Genomic DNA, 23,153 nt, shown 5'->3' on the forward strand with positions numbered 1-23,153 from the left:
ATATTTGTAGCCTCAAAATCGCTATAAATATCGCTATAAATATACAAATCGCTGTTCCATCGTCTCACTCTTCCTTCATGCTCGCTTCTATAAGCAGCAGTATATTTAGTTTTAAACGTATAAGGTTGTAAATCCTCATTTGTCCAAAAATAGTCGTCTTCGTTGTCTGTTACCAAGTCTGCCATGATTAGAACACACACTCGTGTTTGACTGCTATGGAAACAGAAATCAATGCGCGGAATAATTCAGTCCCGGAAATGATCAAAATACGGTAAATCTTGAACATATTACAAATTGTTTTGAACGTGTCTGTTACTACATTGTGTATATATGTATATATATATATATATATATATATATATATATATATATATATAAGAAAATTGAAGTCATTAGAAAAGAGATTAAAGACAATGCATCTCAGCTACAACTGGGTTCTATTAACACAAATACGACGGTATATACGACGGACATTGCCCTCCAAAATAGGTTCTCTCTCTTTGATGAAATAACATTGGAGGAATTGTTAAAATGTGTAAATGGGACAAAACAAACAACATGTTTACTTGACCCAATTCCTGGAAAACTTATCAAGGAGCTTTTTGTTTTATTAGGTCCATCAGTGTTAAATATTATAAACTTATCACTTTCCTCTGGTACTGTTCCTCTAGCATTCAAAAAAGCGGTTATTCATCCTCTACTCAAAAGACCTAACCTCGATCCTGACCTCATGGTGAACTACCGGCCGGTGTCCCACCTACCGTTTATCTCGAAAATTCTCGAAAAAATTGTCGCACAGCAGCTAAATGAACACTTAGCGTCTAACAATCTCTGTGAACCTTTTCAATCCGGTTTCAGGGCAAATCACTCTACGGAGACAGCCCTCGCAAAAATGACTAATGATCTATTGCTAACGATGGATTCTGATGCGTCATCTATGTTGCTGCTTCTTGATCTTAGCGCCGCTTTTGATACTGTTGATCATAATATTTTATTAGAGCGTATCAAAACACGTATTGGTATGTCAGACTTAGCCTTGTCTTGGTTTAACTCTTATCTTACTGACAGGATGCAGTGTGTCTCCCATAACAATGTGACCTCGGACTATGTTAAGGTAACGTGCGGAGTTCCCCAGGGTTCGGTTCTTGGGCCTGCACTCTTTAGTATTTACATGCTGCCGCTAGGTGACATTATACGCAAATACGGTGTTAGCTTTCACTGTTATGCTGATGACACCCAACTCTACATGCCCCTAAAGCTGACCAACACGCCGGATTGTAGTCAGCTGGAGGCGTGTCTTAATGAAATTAAACAATGGATGTCCGCTAACTTTTTGCAACTCAACGCTAAGAAAACGGAAATGCTGATTATCGGTCCTGCTCAACACCGACATCTATTTAATAATACCACCTTAACATTTGACAACCAAACAATTAAACAAGGAGACTCTGTAAAGAATCTGGGCATTATCTTCGACCCAACTCTCTCGTTTGAGTCACACATTAAGAGTGTTACTAAAACGGCCTTCTTTCATCTCCGTAATATCGCTAAAATTCGTTCCATTTTGTCCACAAGCGATGCTGAGATCATTATTCATGCGTTCGTTACATCTCGTCTCGATTACTGTAACGTTTTATTTTCGGGCCTCCCTATGTCTAGCATTAAAAGATTACAGATGGTACAAAATGCGGCTGCTAGACTTTTGACAAAAACAAGAAAGTTTGATCATATTACGCCTATACTGGCTCACCTGCACTGGCTTCCTGTGCACCTAAGATGCGACTTTAAGGTTTTACTACTTACGTATAAAATACTACAGGGTCAAGCTCCTGCCTATCTTGCCGATTGTATTGTACCATATGTCCCGGCAAGAAATCTGCGTTCAAAGAACTCCGGCTTATTAGTGATTCCCAGAGCCCAAAAAAAGTCTGCGGGCTATAGAGCGTTTTCTAATCGGGCTCCAATACTATGGAATGCCCTCCCGGTAAAAGTTAGAGATGCTACCTCAGTAGAAGCATTTAAGTCTCATCTTAAAACTCATTTGTATACTCTAGCCTTTAAATAGACTCCCTTTTTAGACCAGTTGATCTGCCGTTTCTTTTCTTTTCTTTTCTACTCTGCTCCGGGGTGGACCGCTAGCCTGTCCATCAGATGGGACATCTCTACGCTGCTGACCCGTCTCCGCTCGGGATGGTTCCCGCTGGCTCCACCATGGACTGGACTTTCACTGGTGTGTTGGACTTTCACAATATTATGTCAGACCCACTCGACACCGAGGATGTCGTTGTGGCTTGTACAGCCCTTTGAGACACTTGTGATTTAGGGCTATATAAATAAACATTGATTGATTGATTGATTGATATATATATATGCAATGTGTATGGGGACGGTGTGGCGAAGTTGGGAGAGTGGCCGTGCCAGCAATCTGAGGGTTACTGGTTCAATCCCCACCTTCTACCATCCTAGTCACGTCCGTTGTGTCCTTGAGCGAGACACTTCACCCTTGCTCCTGATGGGTCCTGGTTAGCGCAGTGCATGGCAGCTCCCGCCATCAGTGTGTGAATGTGTGTGTGAATGGGTGAATGTGGAAATAGTGTCAAAGCGCTTTGAGTTCCTTAGAAAGGTAGAAAAGCGCTATACAAGTATAACCCATTTACCATTTACCATATATATATATATATATATATATATATATATATATATATATATATATATATATATATATATATATATATATATATATATATATATATATACAGTATATATATATATATATATATATATATATATATATATATATATATATATATATATATATATATATATATATATATATATATATATATATATGCAATGTGTAAATCAGTGTTTTTCAACCTTTTTTGAGCCAAGGCACATTTTTTGCGTCAAAGATCCGTAGGCACACCACCAGCAAAAATCATTAAAAAACGAAACTCAGTTGAAAGTTTTTTCCTGTTTTCCTGTGTGTAGTGTTTTAGCTCTTGTCTTGCGCTCCTATTTTGGTGGATTTTTCTCTTTTTTTGGTGTTTTCCTGTAGCAGTTTCATGTCTTTCTTTGAGCGATATTTCCCGCATCTACTTTGTTTTAGCAATCAAGATTATTTTTGTTGTTTTTATCCTTCTTTGTGGGGACATTGTTGATTGTCATGTTATGTTCGGATGTAGATTGTGGACGCCATTTTTGCTCCACAGTAAGTCTTTGCTGTCGTCCAGCATTCTGTTTTTGTTTACTTTGTAGCCAGTTCACTTTTAGTTTTGTCCTGCATAGCCATCCCTAAGCTTCAATGCCTTTTCTTAGGGGCACTCACCTTTTGTTTACTTTTGGTTTAAGCATTAGATATCTTTTTACCTCCACGCTTCCTCCCGCTGTTTCCGACATCTACTAAGCAATTAGCTACCGGCTGCCACCTACTGATATGGAAGAGTATTACACGGTTACTCTGCCGAGCTCTAGACAGCACCGACACTCACAGACACTCAACAACAACACATCATTTGCAGACTATATTTACTAATTTGCAAAAAATATTTTTAACCCAAATAGGTGAAATTAGATAATCTCCCACGGCACACCAGACTGTATCTCACGGCACACTAGTGTGCCGCGGCACAGTGGTTGAAAAACACTGTTGTATACAAAACGTTGTTGGAGGGTTTTGACGTGGTTTTAGAGGGATTCGTGTCATGATCCTTCATGACTATTTTGGTTTTGTTGTCATCTTGTGTTTAGAATCACTTCCTGTCCTGGTGCTCTTGTTTTGTCAGTATTTCCTGTTTGGTCTCGGTGTTTTGAAGCTCCTTTACTTTCTGTTCCATGTCCTGCCAGCACACCTGATTCTCATTAATTAGTTATATTTAGCTCCACCTGGGTACCTCCTTCAGGGCTGGATCAATGTACTTTGTAGACTACTGCTGGTGGTTTTTTTTGTTTCCGGATTCATGTGACTATTAAATTAGTGTGATTTGCATTCCGCCTGCTATCTCTGCGTGTGTGGGGTCACGCTGCAAGCAACGCTCACTAAACCGCGGCAATTTGAAGGCTACAACGGTGACTCCCATTAGCGTGTTTTATCATCTTTAAAATTGTAAAAAAACTAAAAAAAAGATTGTCAACGGTAAGTAAAAATTCCCAAAAAAAGTGCAGTTCCCCTTTTAAAGGTAAACTACTACACTGCAAAAACTGAAATCTAAGTAAGTAATATCTCAAATAAGGGTGATGTTTGCTTATTTTCTGTCTGATAAGATAATTCTTCTCACTGAGCAGATTTTATGTTAGAGTGTTTTACTTGTTTTAAGGGTTTTGGTCCTAAATGATCTCAGTAAGATATTACAGCTTGTTGCTGAGATTTGATGACCTATATTGAGTAAAACATGCTTGGAACTAGAATATCAACTGTTGCAAAGCTGTGACATCAACACTCACAAGTATAAAACTACTTTTTTAAAGTAATAATTTCTTACTTCAAGCATGAAAAAAAAAATTGTGTCAAGATAATGGCACTAGCATTTACTTAATTTAAGAATATTTTTCAACATATTGAGCAAATAGGTATCTTCTTTTTTTTTTCTACCAAGAAAAGTGCACCTATTAGTGAGAATATACTTATTTTAAGGTATTTTTAGGGTTCATTGAGGTTAGCTAATTTTACTTGTTTTGGAAAGTGTTGACAAGCCGAATTTTCTTCTTCTATTGGCCGATAATTTTGCTTAGTTCAAATAAAATACCCCTAATTTTTTATTTTTTTTTAACTTGTTTTTGAACACTGACTTTTTGCAGTGTAAGAATCTGATCATTTTCTTTGTAATAGACAAGTGCTGACTTAGAATTTATCATTTGGTGTTAAGCAAGGGTTGTCAATTTTCTCTGGACTAGTATTGTTAAAAAACAAAAAATAGACATAAATACAATAAAGAGAAATATAAATAAAATAAAAAAACATGACAGTTTTTATTGTTTATTTTCTGGTGTTTTGTATCATATCATGTCCAGGTGCTCTTCTTTTGGTTGAACTTCCAGTTGGAGTCCTTGTTTTATCTGCACCTGCTCTTTCCGCTCTGCTTCCTGCCAGCACACCTGTTTTCCATTCGTTCATCTAGCCCAGTGTTTTTCAACCTTTTTTGAGGCAAGGCACATTTTTGTCATAAAAAAAATCCGGAGGCACACCACCAGCAGAAAACTTTAAAAAATTAACTCCACCAAGTCGTCGTGTCTTATTTTGAGTGTGTTGGTGTCTTCCTGTGTGTAGTGCTTTAGTTCTTGTCTTGCTTATTTTGGTGGCCCTTCCTGTTTTGCCGGTGTTTTCCTGTAGTGGCTTCATGTCTTTCTTTGAGCGCTATTCCGCGCACCTGCTTTGTGTTAGCAAGCAAGGCTATTTACGTTGTTGCTATCCTTCTTTGTGTGGCCATTGTTGATTTTCATGTCACGTACGGATGTACTTTGTGGATACCGTAAGTTTTTGCTGTAGTCCAGCATTATGTCTCTGTTTACTTTGTAGCCAGTTCAGTTTGACTTTTGTTTTGCATAGCCTTTTCCTTTCGTTCATTTTGGGTTTAAGCATTACATACCCTTTTTACCTGCACCCTGCCTCCCACTGTGGTCTGCATATCGGGATCACAACAAACCATCCTCGTCTCACCCGACACATTCCGACTTTTACAAAGCAATGCTGCCACCTACTGACATGGAGTATTACGTGGTTACCCTGCCGAGTTTTACACAGCACAGACACTAAGCAACGGCACATTATTAGCAGATTCTAATTATTGATTTGCCAAAAATATTTTTGGGATAAATTAGGTGAAGTTGCATAATTTCCCACGGCACACCAGACAATATCTCACGGCACACTAGTGTGCCGCGGCACAGTGGTTGAAAAACACTGATCTAGCCTGTTAAGTTTCACTTGTCCTGCTTTGTACCTTGACAAATAGTTGTGCACTTCCATGCTGCACTGGATTTTTTTTGTGCACTAAATTAACTTCTTGCCTGCACATCGCCTTCCTTGCTCTGCATCCTAGGGTCCAAACCAACAACACAAACACAAGAACGTAACACTTTTTGGGTGATTGCCAGGCCAAATGAAAGTATTCGGCGGTCCGGATTTGGCCAGTGGGACGCCTATTGAGCACCCATGGTCTTAAAGGACCAAGTTTAAAAAACAATCCACATAAAATGTGTTTTGCTAAACATTTGCTTTTTCTTTCCCAGCCAAAGAATGTCCCTGAGAGAAACGCATGCCTATACTGTACAGTGTACACTAATAATCTAACTACACTATAATGCCAGAAGTATTTGGCCACCTGCCTTTACTCACATATTAACTTGAAGTGCCATCCCATGGAATTGTCCAAAATGTTTTGGTATCCTGGAGCATTCAAAGTTCCTTTCACTGGAACTAACGGGCCAAGCCCAACTCCTAAAAAACAACCCCACACCATAATCCCTCCTCCACCAAATTTCACACTTGTCACAATGCAGTCCGAAATCAGAATCAGAATCAGAATCAGAAATACTTTAATAATTCCAGAGGCGGAATTTACATATTCAGCACAATCCCATTCAAGAGCAGACAAACATTACAGAGAGACAGAACAGGATCGCTGACGGGTCTGCCAACTTCCGGCACCCCTTACAAAAATGCTGAGAAACAGGGAGGAAGGGGGGGGGGGGGGGTGAGAAAAAAATGTCAGTCTCTGCCTGGGCCCCTAGAGACGGGGTCCAGACTGAGGCCAAGGAAGAAAAAATAAAAACCTCTTAGCCATAGCACACAAAAACATGTGTGTAAGAGGTAAACATCATAGAACACAAAGGACATTAAAAGAGCAGAGCTGATGCAACCAGCCACTTCTACACACAGCCACAAAAGTAAAACAAAACAAAAACAACTTTTTCCCTGTGGTGGCCAATGCGGTGTTCCATGCCATCGTCTGATTGGTTTTGTGGGGGGGGGGGGGGGGGGGGGGAGAGGGAGCATGGCCAGAGACAGGAGCAGACCCAACAAAGCAACCAAGAGAGTCGACTCCACCAACTCTCGGCCAGTGTGCAGTCTGCATGGATGAGCGAGACGCATGGATACGTCTAAGGCAGGGGTGTCCAAACTTTTTCCACTGAAAAATCAAAGCAAGCGGGGGCCATTTTGATATTTATTTTAAAAACCAATACAATATATGTATAAAAAAGATACATTTAGGCCTCCAGTCAGACTTGATCCCGGGGACCCCAAAAGGTTTTAGTCAAAAAAAATATTACAAATGTGTCATTATTTAGTATTATTATTATCATTAATCAAGGTTTAAATCTCTAGATCAACATTAGGTCTATCTGTCAATATAACGCTTTTTAAGATTTAAGTTGTATGCCATTTTTGTCAAGGAAAACCGTGTTTTTTTATGGAAAAAAATACAAAATATGCAATATTTTCCCCCAATAAAATTTTTAAGTGGAATATTTGAGATTATATAATAATTGGAGTCTTAAAAAGGTCAATAACTCATAACAACATTGATTTTAATTCATAATTTTTTTCAGCAATGACACTTAAAAAAAAAAAGTCCCACTAAAATTATTGGGCATCCAAAAGGGTACTGCTCAGTAAAGTTTAAAAAAATAAATCCAACATTTTTTTTAACTTTTACCACAATAGTCTCAAGATCAATTTCAGATCTATCCGTCAATTATAAGTTTTATTGTTGTTTATGTTTTTTGTTTGTTCGTTAGGCCCTTCTTTAAAAAACTTTGTTTTTTAAATGGCAACCAAAAAATATGCAACATTTCCCCCCCCCAAAATATCTCAAAGTGGAATATTTAATGTGAAGTAAATGGAGCCTTGAATAGGTCAATAATTCATAATGACATTGATTTTGATTCATTATTATTTTTTAAAGAAAGAAACAGCCTGCATGGCAGCTTTGTGTTATTAGAGTAAATAATGCAACATTTTCTTGTTACATTTCACCTGTTTACTCTTTTATACCACTTTTTATGTTTTTTATTTTTTTTTCATCATATTTTTAGAATGTGCCGTGGGGCCGTTGAAAAATGACCTGCGGGCCGCAAATTGGACATCCCTGGTCTAAGGAGACCGAAGTGTCCGATACCTGCTCATTCAGCCAAGACACTGTGAAGCCTGTCCGTCCGCAGCCCTGTCTCTACATCCACATCTCCTCCAGTCTCTCCAAACGGACTCCGGTGTGGCAGAGACCCAGCAGCTGGTCTCCATGACCAAAAGGCTCCCGGGAGGCAGATCCAGAAGTTCACAAAAAAGCACCGCAGAAGTCACAAAAGTATCACCCCTTGTCACACAGTCCCAAAGGGTCCCCAACCAAAAGGCAAAAAAACAACAACTAAAAAACACGTGACAACAAGAGGGAAACACAAAAGGATGAGACAAGAGCACAGAGCTCCTGCCAACAGCAGCCACTACAGCGGTGCCATCTTGGAAAAAGGGAAATGTAGCGTTCTCCCGGCAACCTCCAAACCCAGACTGGTGCATCAGATTGCCAGAAGGAAAAGCATGACTCATCAGCAGAGGTGTGGACTCGAGTCACATGACTTGGACTCGAGTCAGACTCGAGTCATGAATTTGATGACTTTAGACTCGACTTGACAAAATGTAAGGAGACTTGCAACTCGACTTAGACTTTAACATCAATGACTTGTGACTTCACTTGGACTTGAGCCTTTTGACTTGACATGACTTGCTACTTTCCCCAAAACCCAAAGCTTAAAAAGTTATTTGGGAGCGCTCCATATCTTTCATTTTATACGTGTCTGTCTGTCTATCAGCGTGTGTGCTGCCTGTCAGCTGGTGTGCTCTCAGTACAATAGCCAATCAAATTAGTTATACGTTGTTTTCATCACACAGCATTCATCCAATCAAATTGCAGGACAACCACCGAACAAGAGTTGTCAAACAATGCGGCAGAGAGAAACAATTATGCCAAAGTTGGTTTCGTTCGGGTATAAAAACTACGACTTGGTCAACAAAAAACGAATTGCGTATGCAAATCACGCGGTTCGAATATTACAGACGGAGACGCAACAACTTCCAACTTCGTTCGACATTTGAAGTTGCCCAAAGAAGGGTAAGTTTTGAATGTAAGATAACGTTTATTGGCTAAGTAACATGACTTTTATTTGCTGTGTAGTTAAATCAGTGAGGCTGTAAACTCACTGCTAACGTTATAACCATAGACATGTTTTAAGGGTACGCAGCATTGAGCGCTACTGCCTACTGGCGCAGACGAGACGCGGGGCCGCCATCTTGGAGTGGTGATCCGCTCCACTCAGTGCAATTCATTCGTCAGGAGCAATGAACTGTCAGCGCATTTAATTCATTTTACCTCACTGAATACCACTGATTTTCACGCGCTTTTTTGTCATACGTGTAGCTATGATAACGGACACATGTTTTGGCAAGTTTTATTATTCATAGTTTGCTTAACAGTAATATAATATTCTTATACGCTATAATTGACCAGACGTCCGAGATCAAAACTGGGAATATAATCCCAGAGAAGGGGGAAAAAACGGTAAGCTATTTTTAAATTGAAGAAACAATATGATTAGGTTATATATACATGCGTATATCCTACATAAACAATGTATGAATACATTAGATATCTATATATCCTAGGGACCTATAGACTGTATCTCTGTTGCTGCAGCAGCAGAGAGTTTATTCGGTCTTGACACTTTGTATTGATATTTTGTATTACATTCTTCCCTTAAATGATCATGTTTACAGTGATTGTTATGTATGTATTTTTTATGTATGTCGCTTTGGATAAAAGCGTCTGCCAAATACTTAAACATATATAAACACCTGAAAGTCTTTATATCAGCTAAAACCACCAATTTGTTTCACTACATTCAGAATAAAACCAAATGCTGTTTTACCCAACAATGTTAGTATTTGAATATTGTTACTTGAAGACTTATTCCTGGTTACAATTATACTGTTAAGAAAGTATTGTCTTATATTTTGCCTAAAATGAGAATGCATCATAATCAGTGGCGGCTGGTGAATTTTGTTTTAGGTGGGGCTGAAAGTTTGTAAACCAAACCCCTGTAGGGGCGTCATCCTCCCCCAGAAGATTTATTTGTGATTTTCACATACAAATATTGAAGATCTTTGCTCCTTCTCAACTCTGTGGTAATATTATTTTCATAAAATACAACCAATAGTATGTTAATGTTTGTTTTTGCAAATGTGTTTATTCTGTAAAGGAATGAGTTAAATGTTTAAAATTGTTTAAACTATTAAAATTACTGTTAATAGTGCTGTTATGAATTGCAATGTCAGCACTATTTTTTTTCTTGCAATTTCAAATGCACTTGTTTTAATAAATAAATACAGTGTTTTAAAAGCATACACAATCTGTGTAAAAATATTAGTCTGTGGTTAAAAGGACTTGAAAGGACTCGAAACTCAAAATGCAAGACTTGTGACTTGACTTGAGACTTTCCAGTCTTGACTTTGGACTTGACTCGGGACTTGCCTGTCTTGACTCGGGACTTGACTCGAGACTTGAGGGCAAAGACTTGAGACTTACTTGTGACTTGCAAAGCAATGACTTGGTCCCACCTCTGCTCATCAGTCCAGAGAAGGTGTCTCCACTGCTCTAGAGTCCAGTGGCGACGTGCTTTACACCACCGCATCCCACGCTTTGCATTGGACTTGGTGATGTATGGCTTAGATGCAGCCGCTCGGCCATGGAAACCCATTCCATGAAGCTCTCTGCGTACTGTACGTGGGCTAATTGGAAGGTCACATGAAGTTCGGAGCTCTGTAGCAACTGACTGTGCAGAAAGTCTTGGCACTATGCGCTTCAGCATCCGCTGAATAAGTTAATAATAAACTTAGAATTTCATGGCTGCAACACGTGCCAAAGTAGTTGGGAAAGGGCATGTTCACCACTGTGTTACATGGCCTTTCCTTTTAACAACACTCAGTAAACGTTTGGGAACTGAGGAGACACATTTTTTAAGCTTCTCAGGTGGAATTCTTTCCCATTCTTGCTTGATGTACAGCTTAAGTTGTTCAACAGTCCGGGGGTCTCCGTTGTGGTATTTTAGGCTTCATAATGCACCAGTGTATCAGTCCATTTTAGATGAGCTCAGGCCCAGTGAAGCCGACGGCGTTTCTGGGTGTTGTTGATAAACGGTTTTCACCTTGCATAGGAGAGTTTTAACTTGCACTTACAGATGTAGCGACCAACTGTAGTTACTGACATGGGTTTCTGAAGTGTTCCTGAGCCATGTGGTGATATCCTTTCTTTTTTGTCCTGGGTATGACTCAAAACTGCATCCGGTGATGAGGCTTCAGTTTGGGAGTTTTGGGGAAGGTGGAGTTACCCCTCAGTCATCATTGCTCCCAGGTCCACTCTGACCCGGGGTGGTAGTACCTGTCAGGGTCCCAGCTATGGGTTGAATAGCATTTCAAAGACCTCAACGGTGGAAGTGGTGGAGGATGACACTGCATGTCACAACGGCACTGAAGGCGGATGAAGGCTGCAACAGAGAGTGGTCTCCAGTCGTCATGGATCCATGCCACTGGATCAAGGCCCCTCTCTGCCAAGGACCGTGTGGTGGCTGCAGGCGCATCAGTCTCCCCACGCTAAAAGACGTCACGCGCAGGCGTCCTCCCGAATGGGAATCCATCCATTCTGAGGACAGTCATACTCGACTACGAGTGACTGCCAATGATGATGATGACCCCTCTCTGTCAGTTTACGTGGCCTATCAAATCAAATCAAATCAACTTTATTTATAAAGCACATTTAAAATTTACCACAGGGGTAGCCAAAGTGCTGTACAATGGGCAGGTTAAAAGATAATACGAGAACCGAGCAAACACAACACAAACAGAACACGATAAAAAATAAATAAATAAAACATAAAAACAGGTTCACAGCAGGTGTATTATGGGGCGCCATTGCAGGATGGATATCACTCAGTGTTAAAAGCCATGGAATAAAAGTATGTTTTTAAGAGAGATTTAGAAACAGGAAGAGAGGAGGCTTGTCTAACACTAAGAGGTAGGTCGTTCCAGAGCTTGGGAGCAGCAGCGGCGAAAGCTTTGTCACCTCTAAGCTCCAGCCTTTTGTCTGGGACCGTCAGTAGCAGTTGATCGGCTGATCTTAGGGATCGGGTGGGGCAGTAAGGTTGAAGGAGGTCGGAGAGATATGTCGGCGCGAGGTTGTTTAGACATTTAAAAACAAATAAAAGGAGTTCAAAATTGATTCGGTAACGCACAGGGAGCCAGTGAAGGGACGCTAATATAGGGGTGATGTGCTCACGTCTGCGGGTCCGTGTTAGCAGACGAGCAGCAGAGTTCTGCACGAGCTGCAGGCGGGCGAGGGAGGCCTGGCTAATGCCTACGTACAGGGCATTGCAGTAGTCAAGACGAGTCGAGATAAAGGCGTGGATTCATTTCACGAGATCATGTCCTGATAGAAGCGGTTTCACTTCCGCTATTTGGCGTAATTGATAAAAGCTTTTTTGAACGACGCTGCTGATTTGTTTTTCGGATTTAAAATCTGAGTCGAACTTTACCCCCAGGTTTGTGACACAGTCACTGAGATACGGGGTCAGAGTGCCGAGGTCAACCACTGACTTGCTGTTGTTCCCAAACGCTTCACTTTTCTTATGATAAAGTTGACTTTGGAATATTTAGGAGTGAGGACATTTTACGACTGGATTTGTCGCACAGGTGGCATCCTATGACAGTTCCACGCTGGAAATCACTGAGAGCGGCCCATTCTTTCATAAATGTTTGTAGAAACAGTCTCCATGCCTAAGTGCTTGATTTTTTACACCGGGTCAAGTGATTAGGGCACCTGATTCTCATCATTTGGATGAGTGGCCAAATACTTTTGGGAATATAGTGTATCTTCAAGAGGTCTCATTAACGTGAACTTCAGGGCGGATGTTAATGTTTCACCAGGGATTCTCAGACCACTTTTGACCCTGACTCATTTTAATCTATGCGTGGAAAGCGCTGGGACATAATCAAAGCAGGTGACTCTTGTGGCCGTCAAAATCTCAAACTCGTCTTAAATTCTGTAATTAAATCCAAATTTTACTCAGATCATTTTTTTTCTCCAGCTGCTCCAGTGTGATGGAGACGCAGCAACCCGCAGGGGGATGTCCCGTGTTAGGGCAGGCCGGCGTCGAAACATGGCTGTCCTCCAACACAAGAGGTACAACCTTGTTGATGTTGCAATCACAGTTCAATTTGTTGCAGCTTCCTGGAAATTACCAAAAAAAAATGGTATGACTTCAGAAACAGTTTGCTTGAGAGTTTCACCCTTTTTTTGAGCTTTAAAGGCCTATTGAAACCCACTACTACCGACCACGCAGTCTGATAGTTTATATATCAATGATGAAATCTTAACATTATAACACATGCCAATACCGCCGGGTTAACTTATAAAGTGACATTTTAAATTTGCCGCTAAACTTCCGGTTCGAAACGCCTCTGAGGATGACGTATGCGCGTGACGTAGACCGGCGAACACGGGTATGCCTTCCACATTGAAGCCAATACGAAAAAGCTCTGTTTTAATTTCATAATTCCACAGTATTCTGGACATCTGTGTTCGTGAATCTGTTGCAATCATGTTCATTGCATTATGGAGAAGGAAGCTGAGCAAGCAAAGAAGAAAGTTGTCGGTGCGAAATGGACGTATTTTTCGAACGTAGTCAGCAACAACAGTACACAGCCGGCGCTTCTTTGTTTACATTCCCGAAAAATGCAGTCAAGATGGAAGAACTGGGATAACAGAGACTCTAACCAGGAGGACTTTTGACTTCGATACACAGACGCCTGTAGAGAACTGGGACAACACAGACTCTTACCAGGATTACTTTGATTTGGATGACAAAGACGCAGACGTGCTACTGTGAGTATGCAGCTTTGGCTTCTAAACATTTGATCGCTTGACCGTATGTGCGCAACTTTTTTTTGCGTATGTACGTAACTTTTTTAAAATATATAAGCTTTATGAACCTTGGGTTAGGTGAACGGTCTTTTGGGCTGAGTGATTGTGTGTGTTGATCAGGTGTTTGAATTGTATTGGCGTGTTCTATGGAGCTAGGAGCTAGCAGAGGAGCTAGGAGCTAGCGTAACAAACACGCAGGTGTTTTTATGCAGGATTAATTTGTGGCATATTAAATATAAGCCTGGTTGTGTTGTGGCTAATAGAGTATATATATGTCTTGTGTTTATTTACTGTTGTAGTCATTCCCAGCTGAATATCAGGTCACCCCCGGCTCTCACAGCATCTTCCCTATCTGAATAGCTTCAACTCCCCACTAGTCCTTCACTTGCACTTTACTCATCCACAAATCTTTCATCCTCGCTCAAATTAATGGGGAAATTGTCGCTTTCTCGGTCCGAATCTCTCTCACTTTATGCGGCCATCATTGTAAACAATAGGGAACTTTGCGTATATGTTCAACTGACTACGTCACGCTACTTCCGGTAGGGGCAAGCCTTTTTTTTATCAGATACCAAAAGTTGCAATCTTTATCGTCGTTGTTGTATACTAAATCCTTTCAGCAAAAATATGGCAATATCGCGAAATGATCAAGTATGACACATAGAATAGATCTGCTATCCCCGTTTAAATAAAAAAAATTCATTTCAGTAGGCCTTTAAGCTGAAGGTCTATGTCAAAAATACTCAACCAAATTATTCAGGGACCACATTTTCAGACAGCTAGGGACCAGGGGACCGGATTTCTCCCTTCACTATTACCCGGGCAGCCAGGGTATCCGCAGGGTCTTAAAAAAAAGTCTCAAACAGTCTTAAACCCAACAATTTGAATTTAAGGCCTTAAAATGTCTAAAACTCTACTAAAAGCCCGTCTTAAATACGATTTTGAAAGGTCTTATGAATCCATTAACGTTCCTTTTATTTAAAACTCAGGTTCAAACACTGATGACATCTATTAAAGAGACGAGAAGCAAGGAATCATGCAGAGACAGAGTTCAATTTGGCTCATATGAGGAGAGACGTGTTTTGGGCTGTACTCTAGTTACAGATCCAAACTACGTTCTAAAAGTCCAGCCCACGTGCTTCCTCTATTTATTTGGGAGGTCCCTGGTTACATCACTGAAGCTGTCGCTGAGGGGGGTAATCTCAACAGCTCCAGTTAGACACAATATATGACTATTAATAAAATGCAAATGTGCTGACGCTGGTGATATCGCCCCGTCTCTGCTTTGTCTGCGCCCCGGTACTCGATGTTGGGCCTTGGCAGTCAGCAGGCCGAGTCTAGACACAACACTGATACGAGACGACTTGAAATCTTTTGGATTGCCAGCTTTGCACAGATAGAAAAATACAGCTTCAGCACAATTGATAATAACTATAGCAACGGCCCTTAAGCATAAAGTTGTGTGATAATATATACATGATTATTCTAACAAAAACATGCATACCGTATTTCCTTGAATTAGCGCCCGGGCGGTAATTAATTTAAAACCTCTTCTCACCCCGGCGCTTACCAAAGGCATGCGGTAAATTTAGGCATGCGCTTATAAATTTGAGTGTGATATAAGGATACCATCATGACATCGCTTAATGACGCAATAAAATTTAAAGCACAATGAATCATCCCGGGAGTTCTTTTTGTTTGGGTCTGAAAAGGCAATTAAAATAACATTATTACCGCCTGTTAGCAGGTTTTATTACCTCATGATTTGTTTCTGAAATGTTACTCGTACAACTGCATCAAAATTACTCATTTGACACACGCAGCTATATTAATAAAACATTTTTTCAAAATAAAGCGCTTTGAAAGACGCAACTCCAACAACAAAAAGTCAGCTCTCCACCACTACAAACTAACACAATATTAATAATAAGAATTGCAATTATATAAAACGTATTAGGTGCGTGACTTACCCGACGGTAATTCTAGTCATACGTTAATTATTTTGTGAAACGAGTTTGACCCGGCGGTAATTCTAGGCATGCGCTAATTATTTTGCGAAACGAGTTTGACCCTGCGGTAAATCGAGGCATGTACATACTATATACCCGGCGGCAATTCAAGGAAATACGGCAAACTTCAGTCGTGCTTTAAATGTTTCGATTTTTGAGGACGCTATAATGCCACTACAAAAATGGAACTAAAGTAGGTTACCTGTGCTGCCCGGTCAGATTATATCATGCACCACCACCACCAGGTAGTGTGCCGTTACAGTTTAGCATAGCAGCTGTACCGTAGTCTTATTTTCAATAATCTGAAGAACCAACGTCCTCTAAAGTAGACATTTGAATTTGGTTTATTTTGTCGGGGTTACTGTAGCGCTCTGCTGTTTTTAAGGACTTTTTTCTGCAAAAAAAGCTAGTCAAAAATAATCTCTAGGACAACACTTTACGCTGCAAAAATGTCAGACACTCACAAGTTTTTTCAACTGAACTGATGCAATATGCTTATGTTCAGAACTTCAAACTTTTTTGTGTAAGTGAGGACGGTTTCGGCTGACGTGTACTTCTTCAGAGTTGTCGTAGATTCTAGGTGTGACGCGTCTAAAAACGGCAGTACAGAATACTGCAGCAAGCTATTTGAAAAGACATGATGACACAAATTGGCCCTAGTGTGTGAATGTGAGTGTGATTGTTGTCTGTCTATCTGTGTTGGCCCTGTGATGAGGTGGTGACTTGTCCAGGGTGTACCCTGCCTTCCACCCGATTGTAGCTGAGATAGGCTCCAGCGCCCCCCGCGACCCCGAAGGGAATAAGCGGTAGAAAATGGATGGATGATGAACGCAAGCGATTCGCCAGTTAAATAGCCCAAATGATGAAAAAGAGAGGACCTATGACGGAACCTTGAGGAACACCACAAGTATAACTGAAGAAGTTGAACAAATGACTACTAACTGCATCAGAAGTAAACAAAAAAAAGTAATGTAACTGCCAAAAAAGAGAGCACCTAAAGGGGTGCCTTGAGGAATGCCTCAGTTATGTAAATCAAAAGTTTGGACCCCAGTGTTCTCTGTTTGCTAGCAAGGTTAAAATGTCAATGCAAGGATCAGCCAATGTGTTTACAGTGGTCCAAGTTCCTCTATCCAACAGGAGCATTATAGTATTTTTAGGAATTTGCTGCAAAAATGTTTGTCTCTCAAGTTTTAAACTGAACTCTGAGTCCGGCATCGTGTCATACCCCGGCCTGATTTGGCCCTCGGTCCACAAGTTCAATAGCACTGATCTATGTTTATCATGCAACTATTGTTGATTCTTTATTATAGTCTACCACATGTAGTTACTGTGATGGAAAAGCAAGTTATTTTTACAACTGCCTCTAGGCTTGGCGTCTTGTATCCCAACACACAAACTCACTTAATTAACTCCCAAGCAGGGGGTTGTCTGGGTACCACGGGCTAACTACAACCACAATTATAAACCTTTCAGTTCTTCTCTTGCCTCTTTCCCTAACACCGCATCCCGTTTAAAACATGTGCACAAAAACACCTTTCATGTGAATACACCCGAACATGGTACAGTACTCAAAATCTCATTTATTACTACATCCTTTGTGTTTTTGTCATAAGACATTTGACCATCCAGTCGAATATTTGCAGTGGATGTTTGTGTTTTGCATTAAAAGGTCTATTTTTTTTTTTTTTTTTATCAGTGTGTGTACCTCTGACAGAATAATTAATAGACCAAAAACTAATGACCACAGGAGTGGATGCTGGTTTTTAGGAGGAAGTGTTGCCATAAAGGGCAGCACCTTGGAAAAGGTGTTAGTGCTAGTGCCTCACATTAAGAAGGTCCTGGGTTTGATTCCTTGTGGAGTTTGTGGGTTCCCTGCGGGAATTAGAGGGCAGTGGAAGCGATTCAGATAGGGAAGATGCTGTGAGAGGCGGGTGGTACCTGATATTCAGCTGGGAATGACTAAAACAGTAAATAAACACAAGACATATATATACTCTATTAGCCACAACACAACCAGGCTTATATTTAATATGCCACAAATTAATCCCGCATAACAAACACCTCCCCCCTCCCGTCCATATAACCCGCCAATACAACTCAAACACCTGCACAACACACTCAATCCCACAGCCCAAAGTACCGTTCACCTCCGCAAAGTTCATACAGCACATATATTTCCCCAAAGTTACGTACGTGACATGCACATAGCGGCACGCACGTACGGGCAAGCGATCAAATGTTTGGAAGCCGCAGCTGCGTACTCACGGTACCGCGTATCCAACTCAAAGTCCTCCTGGTAAGAGTCTCTGTTGTCCCAGTTCTCCACAGGCCAATGGTAAAGCTTGACTGTCATCCTTCGGGAATGTAAACAATGAAACACCGGCTACGTGTTTGTGTTGCTGCAGCCGGCCGCTAATACACCGCTTCCCACCTACAGCTTTCTTCTTTGCTGTCTCCATTGTTCATTAAACAAATTGCAAAAGATTCACCAACACAGATGTCCAGAATACTGTGGAATTTTGCGATGAAAACAGACGACTTAATAGCTGGCCACAATGCTGTCCCAAAATGTCCGCTACAATCTGTGACGTCACGCGCAGACGTCATCATACCGAGACGTTTTCAGCAGGATATTTCGCGGGATATTTAAAATTGCACTTCACTAATCTAACCCAGCCGTATTGGCATGTGTTGTAATGTTAAGATTTCATCATTGATATATAAACTATCAGACTGCGTGGTCGGTAGTAGTGGGTTTCAGTAGGCTTTTAAAACTCTTGTATCTTAAATCAACTTATCCCATTGAAATTAAATTCATTAAATCGGGGCTTGACCCTCCCAAAACAGCACTAAAAAGAAAAATGAAAGAAAAAGAAATATTTTATAAAACAATAGCATGTACTATACTAATAACTACAGTAGTTTTATGAAGTAATTTATCATGAGCAGCATTTACCTTGGAGAATACACACCATCAGCAGCTTTTCCATATTTTCATGGATTAATGTCCCCCGTTGAGATGTTATTTTAGCATTCTTAAATGGCGTTAGACTCATTCTTCTTCGCTAACAAGTAGAGATGTCCGATAATATCGGACTGCCGGTATTATCGGCCGATAAATGCTTTAAAATGTAATATCGAAAATTATCGGTATCAGTTTCAAAAAGTAAAATTTATGACTTTTTAAAACGCCGCTGTACGGAGTGGTACACGGACGTAGGGAGAAGTATAGAGCAGTTGCGTCTCCCAGTCATACTTGCCAACCCTCCCGATTTTCCTGGGAGACTCCCGAATTTCAGTGCCCCTCCCGAAAGTCTCCCGGGGCAACCATTCTCCCGAATTTCTCCCGATTTCCACCCAGACAACAATATTGGGGGCGTGCCTTAAAGGCACTGCCTTTGCGTGCCGGCCCAGTCACATAATATCTACGGCTTTTCACACACACAAGTTAATACAAGGCATACTTGGTCAACAGCCATACAGGTCACACTGAGGGTGCCCGTATAAACAACTTCAACACTGTTACAAATATGCGCCACACTGTGACCCACACCAAACAAGAATGACAAACACATTTCGGGAGAACATCCGCACCGTAACACAACATAAACACAACAGAACAAATACCCAGAACCCCTTGCAGCATTAACTCTTCCGGGACGCTACAATATACAACCCCCGCTACCCCTACCCCCTCACCTCAACCCCGCCAACCTCAACCTCCTCATGCTCTCTCAGGGAGAGCATGTCCCAAGTTCCAAGCTGCTGTTTTGAGGCATGTTAAAAAAAAAAAAGCACTTTGTGACTTCAATAATAGATATGGCAGTGCCATGTTGGCATTTTTTTTCCCATAACTTGAGTTGATTTATTTTGAAAAACCTTGTTACATTGTTTAATGCATCCAGCGGGGCATCACAACAAAATTAGGCATAATAATGTGTTAATTCCACGACTGTATATATCGGTATCGGTTGATATCGGAATCGGTAATTAAGAGTTGGACAATATCGGATATCGGCAAAAAAGACATTATCGGACATCTCTACTAACAAGTTATCAATGGTCATGTTTTTGATTATATTTTTCTTGAGTTCAAATAATTTTATCCGCATTTGCTCAGCACAGTCTTAAGTTAAGTTAAGTTAAAGTACCAATGATTGTCACACACACACTAGGTGTGGTGAAATTTGTCCACTGCATTTGACCCATCCCCTTGTTCACCCCGTGGGAGGTGAGAGGAGCAGTGGGCAGCAGCGGTGGCCGCGCCTGGGAATCTTTTTTGCTGATTTAACCCCCAATTCCAGCCCTTGATGCTGAGTGCCAAGCAGGGAGGTAATGGATCCCATTTTTATAGTCTTTGGTATGACTCGGCCGGGGTTTGGAACTCACAACCTACCAATCTCAGGGTGGACACTTTCTTTCCAATGCTTAAAAAAAACAAGTTATATGGATCTGCAGCTACAAGCAAACGCTAGCGAGTAACACCGGATATTTTGGGCGACTCTTACAGCGTTTAATTCCTATGCCAACTAATGGCGGAGATGCTTGTAACTCAAATTTTGGCTTTCAACTTAAAGGCTTACTGAAAGCCACTACTACCGACCACGCAGTCTGATAGTTTATATATCAATGATGAAATCTTGACATTGCAACACATGCCAATACGGCCGGGTTAACTTATAAAGTGCAATTTTAAATTTCCCGCTAAACTTCCGGTTCGAAACGCCTCTGAGGGTTGACGTATGCGCGTGACGTCAATCATTGAAACGGAAGTATTCGGACACCATTGAAGTCAATACGAAATAGCTCTGTTTTCATCTCATTATTCCACAGTATTCTGGACATCTGTGTTGGTGAATCTGTTGCAATTTGTTCATTGCATTATGGAGAAAGAAGCTGAGCAAGCAAAGAAGAAAGTTGTCGGTGCGAAGTGTCTATTTTGCGAGGGAAGTCAGCAACAACACGTACACAGCCGGCGCTTCTTTGTTTACATTCCCGAAAGATGCAGTCAAGATGGAAGAACTCGGACAACAGAGACTCTTACCAGGAGGACTTTGATTTGGATACACAGTTGCGATAACGTGAGTACACAGCTGCGCTTCCAAACATTTGATCGCTTGCTATAACTAGCTCGAGCTAGTAGCTAGGAGCTAGGAGATAGCATTAGGATTAATTTGTGGCATATTAAATATAAGCCTGGTTGTGTTGTGGCTAATAGAGTATATGTATGTCTTGTGTTTATTTATTGTTGTAGTCATTCCCAGCTGAATATCAGGTCCCACCCGCGCGCTTCCAAACATTTGATTGCTTGCCCGTACGTGCGTGTCATGTACGTAACTTTGATTAAATATATAAGCTTTATGAACCTTGGGTTAGGTGAACGGTTGTTTGGGCTGAGTGAGTGTGTGTGTTGTGCAGGTGTTTGAATTGTATTGACGGGTTATATATACGGGATCCCGTCCATATTACCCGCTCGAGCTATAACTAGCTCGAGCTAGTAGCTAGGAGCTAGCATAACAAACACCTAGGTGTTTTTATGCGGGATTAATTTGTGGCATATTAAATATAAGCCTGGTTGTGTTGTGGCTAATAGAGTATATATATGTCTTGTGTTTATTTACTGTTGTAGTCATTCCCAGCTGAATATCAGGTCACCCCCGGCTCTCACAGCATCTTCCACTCCCCACTAGTCCTTCACTTGCACTTTCCTCATTTAAAAATATTTCCTCCTCGCTCAAATTAATGGGGAAATCGTCGCTTTCTCGGTCCGAATCTCTCTCACTTCATGCGGCCATCATTGTAAACAATAGGGAACTTTGCGTATATGTTCAACTGACTACGTCACGCTACTTCCGGTAGGGGCAAGCCTTTTTTTTATCAGATACCAAATGTTGCGATCTTTATCGTCGTTGTTCTATACTAAATCCTTTCAGCAAAAATATGGCAATATCGCGAAATGATCAAGTATCACACATAGAATAGATCTGCTATCCCCGTTTAAATAAAAACACTTCATTTCAGTAGGCCTTTAAAGCAAAGAGACAGCTCTTATCTCAAAACACTCTTAAATTGAGGTACCACTGTACCTACAATATCATACATATATGTACTGCAAAAGCAAATAACTTAATTACTGTAGCGCCCAGTCCAAAAACATTAGCATTAATAGCTGTGGCTGTAGGCAACCTACCCCTTGTAGTTTAAACAAATAACTCTACAAGATGGCAGTAGCTTCTTTGCATTTGGAGTATCATAAATGTTCAGCATTCAGCAGCTTTATCTACCGTCTTAAAATGACAATTGTGCGACTCATCTGTTTTGGTATGGAACAGTGTTGAATGTTGCATGAATGCTGGTAAATCTGAGCGTGTGTTCGCTGAGGTAAAACAAGCTGTGCAAATTACGTGACGTGTCAGCGTATTTGTCAGATCAGAGACAGTGTTTGTGTTCGAGGTGTGCAGCTGTTCCAGTTGTTCAGTCACTGACGTTCTACAGCAGAGCATTACAGGAATTTAGGGAAACTGGAACAACTTGTTTGAATGAAGCTCATTGGCTCATGAACTGCCTAAAAGGTCAACATTCTGATAGTAAAGTAGTTGTGAGTATTGGAAAGATATTGTATATGGATAGTATATACCGGGGGTCGGCAACCCGCGGCTCTAGAGCCGCATGCGGCTCTTTAGCGCCGCCCTAGTGGCTCTCTGGAGATTTTTCAAAAATGTATGAAGAATGGAAAAAGATGAGGGGAAAAAAAAATAAATTTTTTTGTTTTAGTATGGTTTCTGTAGGAGGACAAACATGACACAAACCTCCGTAATGGTTATAAATCACACTGTTTATATTAAACATGCTTCACTGATTCAAGTATTTGGCGAGCGCCGTTTTGTCCTACTTATTTTGGCGGTCCTTGAACTCACCGTATAGTCTGTTTACATGTATAACTTTCTCCGACTTTCTAGGACGTGTTTTATGCCACTTATTTTTCTGTCTCATTTTGTCCACCACACTTTTAACCTTGTACATGAGTGCACAAAGGTGAGTTTTGTTGATGTTACTGACTTGTGTGGAGTGCTAATCAGACATATTTGGTCACTGCATGACTGCAAGCTAATCGATGCTAACATGCTATTTAGGCTAGCGATATGTACATATTGCATCATTATGCCTCATTTGTAGCTAT

At 40.8% G+C, this 23,153-nt stretch overlaps 1 protein-coding gene across 12 annotated transcripts in view; it reads left to right on the forward strand.

Moving 5' to 3' along the window:
* The first annotated feature begins 8,918 nt into the window (after nucleotides 1-8,918).
* Nucleotides 8,919-23,153, forward strand: part of si:ch73-40i7.2 (FYN-binding protein 1) — a 67,362-nt gene continuing 53,127 nt past the window's right edge. For 2 of the 12 annotated variants that reach the window (XM_062028453.1, XM_062028461.1), the window contains exons 1-2: nucleotides 8,919-9,104; nucleotides 13,129-13,223. The gene's annotated coding sequence lies outside the window, so the exon portion shown is untranslated. Of the gene's footprint in view, nucleotides 9,105-12,413; nucleotides 13,224-20,916; nucleotides 21,055-21,282; nucleotides 21,303-22,895; nucleotides 23,009-23,153 lie in introns of those variants that run through there. The other 10 variants (XM_062028456.1, XM_062028463.1, XM_062028458.1 and 7 more) reach the window with 8 other exon arrangements.

The sequence above is a fragment of the Entelurus aequoreus genome, linkage group LG19, assembly GCF_033978785.1.
Source record: "Entelurus aequoreus isolate RoL-2023_Sb linkage group LG19, RoL_Eaeq_v1.1, whole genome shotgun sequence".
In the NCBI taxonomy this organism is placed as follows: Eukaryota; Metazoa; Chordata; class Actinopteri; order Syngnathiformes; family Syngnathidae; genus Entelurus; species Entelurus aequoreus.